A 5000-nucleotide genomic window follows, 5' to 3' on the forward strand; every position below is an offset into this window, starting at 1 on the left:
TCTTCCTTTCCTTCTCTTCTTTCCCAGCTGCATGCTGCAGTCGCAGCCTCAGCCACGGCCACAGCCCTTTCTTCCTCCCCTGCTCATCTTCCTCTCCTTCTTCTCTTCCAACTGCAGCTGCCATCGCCGCAGCCGTAGCCCCTTCTCTTCTTCCTCTCCTTCCCTTCTTCCTTTCTCTTCTTCTTTCCCTGCCACAGCTGCAGCTGCCACAACCGCAGCCGCAGCTACTTTCTTCCCTTCTCCTCTTCCTTTTCCTTCCTTTCTTCTTCTTCTCTTCTTCTCCTTCCTCCCCTTCTTCTCCCCGACGTCACCCACACCCTCTCCTCTGTTTCGTCTGCAGGAAACAGAGGTGTCACAACCTCTTCCCCTGCTTCCTCTTCCTCTTCTCTTCCTCTTCTTCTTCTTCTCCTCTTCGAACGCCCCACACCTCTCCTCTGTTTCCACCTGCAGGAAACAGAGGTGCTGCAGCCCTAGCTGCTGCCACCTCTCGCTCCTCTCCCTCTTCCCTCTCTTTTCCCTCTTCTTCTCCTCTTCCCTTTTCCTCCCCAACCCCACACACCTCCTCGCTGCAGCCTTGCCGCAGCTATCCTCTTCTCTTCTTCTTCTTCTTCTTCTTCTCTTCTCCCTCTTCTTCCTCTCTTCTTCTCCCCACGCCCCACAGCTTCTCGCTGCAGCCCTCGCTGCAGCCACCTCCTCTTCTTCTACCACTCTCCTTCTTGTCCTCACGCCCCACCGCTCTCTCTGTTTCTGGAAGAAACAGAGTGCGTGGGAGGCGGTGGGATAATACCGAATTTTCGGTTTTCCCTTTTTTTTTCTTTTTTGCAACTTAGCAGTTTAGTCCTTGTAATTTCTATATTTACATATAGGTCCTCCAATTTACATATAAATCTTTATTAATAATTTTTAAAAGCGAGGGATATTACACTCTCCCCCCCTTAAAAGAAAATTTAGTCCTCTAAATTGATCATAGCTCAATCGATGAAAAGATGAGGATTATGATATCTCTATTTCCTCCTCCTACTCTCAAATAATTTCATCAATACAATATAATGACATAATTATCCAAGAGTGACCGAAATATTCTCCTCCTTGATCCTCAATAAATGGTAACCCGACCTTCAATCAATTTCTAAAAATACTTGCGCACCCTACAGTTAATCAAACAAGTCGTTACTCCAGAAAATACTCATTTTTGATGGTCACCTAATTCAACTGTCTGTAATCATTACAAAGCCTCAATGTTCCATACATCTTTTTAACTAACACCGGAGCACCCCATGATGAAATATTAAGCCAAATAAAATCCTCATTTAATAATCCTTGTAGTTGCTTTTCCAATTCCACTTACTCAAATGATATCTTTCTGTAGAGAGGCTTAGATATTAGGATTGTCCAAAGGACCAAATCAAAAGCAAGATCACATTTGGAGATAATCCAAGCAAGTCATCCTGGGATACATTAGGCAAAGAGATAAATCATGTCCCAATACTCTCAAAATAAAAGATCGGCTGATCAAATATACAAAAAGTGATCATTGGTTATATACCAATCCATACTGGTATGATAAGAAGATAGCCAATCCATACCAAGTATAATATCATAACTCCAAATCTCTAGGAGAACTAAATCAGCAAAAGTTCAAGTTCTCCAATAAAAATCAGACAAGAGGACCAGATTCAAGTTCGTTATCAAAGAATCTCTAATGATCGTATTTACATATAGCACATAATGTAGTGGTCTAGGTTGAATACCCAAGTGATAGGCAAAATATTCCGAATCAAATCATAGATGAGACCCATGGTCAAACAAATATTTGCATTCTTTCATAAACCTGAATAATACATTCGACCACTACTTCAGAAGTTTCATAATCATATTCAGTGATAGTATACACTCTGACATGGGCTGATGATTTATGAGGCAGTGACTCTTTCTTATTGTTCAAAGGGCAGTCTTTTATTTTATGATCCAACTTTCCACGAGCAAAATAGACTCCAGTCACCCGAAACACAAATTTGTTTAATAATTTAACTTATAATTCACCCATGATTGAGTCTTTTGTGATGACTTCCCATTTCAAATCCAAAGGTCTTGACCCTCTTGTTATTACTTTCTGATTCATTTCCAATCATATTTTTATTGCTAAACTTATCCTTATCATTCTTGCCACAAATCTCCAAAAATTCTTTTCATTGTTGCCCATAATAATCAGCCTCTACTTCCAATATAAGGTAGCAAAAGAAATCTTTTGATCATTAGAACAATTTTGTATATCAAATATCTTCTCCGTTTGCATCATTCATTTTTCTACCACCAATGAAATTAGGTCCACCAAGCTTCCGCTGCGCCACTCTGATTCAATATTCCCAATTACCCCTTTCATCCCACTTAATTAATCAAAACCAGATGAAATAGGTGGACTAAATGTCACCGTCATCCTAGATTCCTAAAAAACATCAAGGAAAATCTTCCCGATCACTATAGTGTACTAGACCTCGAAATATTTTGCACGTCAACATATCAAATATTTCAGTAATCCTCAAACCATGCTCTGATACCACCTCTGACACGCCCCTCAAAATATTATCCATGATATTAAAATTTTTCATCATCACAAACCAATCCAGGATCCAAATTAACGTTTGAGGACACTGAAAAACATTCTATTCATATTCACATCCATAAAACCTGTGCATTTTAAAATCATATATCACATCACTCGATAATTCACATTTATGGCAACCCAAGCCAACTTGACAAACATGAACAACATTTATAATTCCACAAGCTAAATAAATTATACAATCAGAACTCCAACTATTCACCACAAGATCATAACATCATAAATTAGACTTAACATTCAGAAATTCCAAATAAGAGAGATCTCCTAACACTTTGACACAGTATATCCATTTCGGTTCATCGACAACATTTCATTACATACAAAACATACTTATACAACAATATCGTAATAACCAACCAGACTTGCCCATCATTCTGAATAGTTATCCACTGCCTCAGCCCAAATCAAACATCTCGAAGAGTGACAAGCTGACCTGAAAGATTTATATAACAACGGAGTGAGCCAAAAACGGCTCAGCAAGTGACAAAGCATATTCAGAACAAAAGGAACGATTTCAAACAAGTAAGGTATCATAATGCAAGGCAGAATACAAGAATTCTCAAGGATACCATCTCAATAGATACCAAATCATACGTATCATGTCATTCAAAACATATTTGATCCATACCGAATGGAACATAAAGTAATTGGAACATATCAATGGCAGATAGGACATTTCAGAACATATCAGTTCATAGCAAATGGAGCACAGAGTAATTGGAGCATATCAGTAACAAAGGAAACATATCGGAGCTTATCAATGGCAGATAGGACATTTTAGAACATATCAGTTCATAGCAAATGGAGCACAGAGTAATTGGAGCATATCAGAAACAAAGGAAACTTATCGGAGCTTATCAATGGCAGATAGGACATTTTAGAACATATCAGTTCATAGCAAATGGAGCACAGAGTAATTGGAGCATATCAGAAACAAAGGAAACTTATCGGAGCTTATCAATGGCATATAAAATGTTCCAAAACACATCAACGACATATGGAACATTTCGAAGCAAAATCAACAATGAATGAAGCATTTCAGAGCATATCAAACTCATATGTCGTACAGAAGCTCAAACGTTGTCCTTGACGTTGCAATCATATCATACTTATCCAGAGCATGAACAGAAATAACTCACCAAAACTCTGGATGTCATATCAAACATATAGAGGGTGTAGTGGGATCACAGACAGAATGTGATTCATCCATTTCTGAATGACCACCAGACAGAAGTCTCCCACGTCTGGGAGCTCCATCCACCCACGTCTAGGTGAAGTCAGAGGGGGCCGGCAGAGCATCGCAGGCTCTATGCATAACTCCCTTTACCATTTCTGGCAAAGGTTCACATTATCCCACAACACCAGAATACAAGAGGGCAGTTTAAACAATAAGTAGCATAATACGGAAGCACACGCGGAACAACAAAACGTACATGTGCCTTTACGAGACAATACGATGCAAGCAACAATCTCTCACAAATGTATTCAGTTTTGGAATGAAATGAAGGCAAGAGTTTACAGGGATTCAAAACATTCATACTGAGCTCAATTCAAAATAGGAAGGTTAGATGAATTCAATATCCAAAGGAATGAAACTGGAATAGGCACATATCAAAAGCAAATGCGGAACAATAGGATATACATGTGCCTATATGAGTCAATACGATATAGCATAAACGTTACACAACAGTTTTCAAGAATGCAATAATTTTAGGGACAAGAGCATAAAAGAATTCAAAGCAGTAATATAAAGCTCAATTGAATAAGAAAGCTAAAGGGTATCAACTTCCAAAGGAATGAAACCAGAATATGAGAAATCGACCAAAGCTCGATTTCTGGCAGAATACAAAAGGCACATTGAACAAATGATTCAAACTATCCATCGTGCTCCAATTTACTCAGAAATAATCATTGGATAATACTTTCAGATAAGACAGGCTTCATATGAATTGAACTGTCCAACAGAGAGAGTTACAAATAATTTGGTAAGCAAGTGTCGTAGAACAAAATCTTTGTTGGCAGAATTCATAATGTCAGATTCAACAGATAACTGGGCAGGTGTTTAGATTCCAAATCTTTCAATCCATATATCAAGGAAAGGTCTACGAGTCTAGTTTCCAATGAAATCAGTTTTGAACAAATCAGAGTTTCCACAAAGACTTATAGGCAGCTCGGTATCAAAAGGTCAGAATCTCAGAAGTTGCACAGATTCGAATCGTTACGTCTAAACAGGAGATATATCAAATGCAAGGCTAGAACAATTCAAAGTTCCTCATATTCAAAGCAAATGTAGAGATAAAAATGGCAGCGAGGAACGATCAGGATACTTGCAAGAGAAAAAATTAGAAAGCTTGCAATAGAAAAGGTTAGAACACTT

At 38.5% G+C, this 5000-nt stretch overlaps 1 long non-coding RNA gene across 1 annotated transcript in view; it reads right to left on the minus strand.

Moving 5' to 3' along the window:
- The window catches only part of LOC135668556 (uncharacterized), a 9438-nt gene that overhangs the window by 2843 nt on the left and 1595 nt on the right, over positions 1 to 5000 (minus strand). Inside the window, exon 2 of the long non-coding RNA XR_010511023.1 lies at positions 1 to 3056. This exon is cut by the window's left edge and continues 552 nt beyond it. This is a non-coding gene — a long non-coding RNA (uncharacterized LOC135668556). The remainder of the gene's footprint in view (positions 3057 to 5000) is intronic.

Source organism: Musa acuminata, unplaced genomic scaffold, assembly GCF_036884655.1.
Source record: "Musa acuminata AAA Group cultivar baxijiao unplaced genomic scaffold, Cavendish_Baxijiao_AAA HiC_scaffold_1136, whole genome shotgun sequence".
Classification (NCBI taxonomy): Eukaryota; Viridiplantae; Streptophyta; class Magnoliopsida; order Zingiberales; family Musaceae; genus Musa; species Musa acuminata.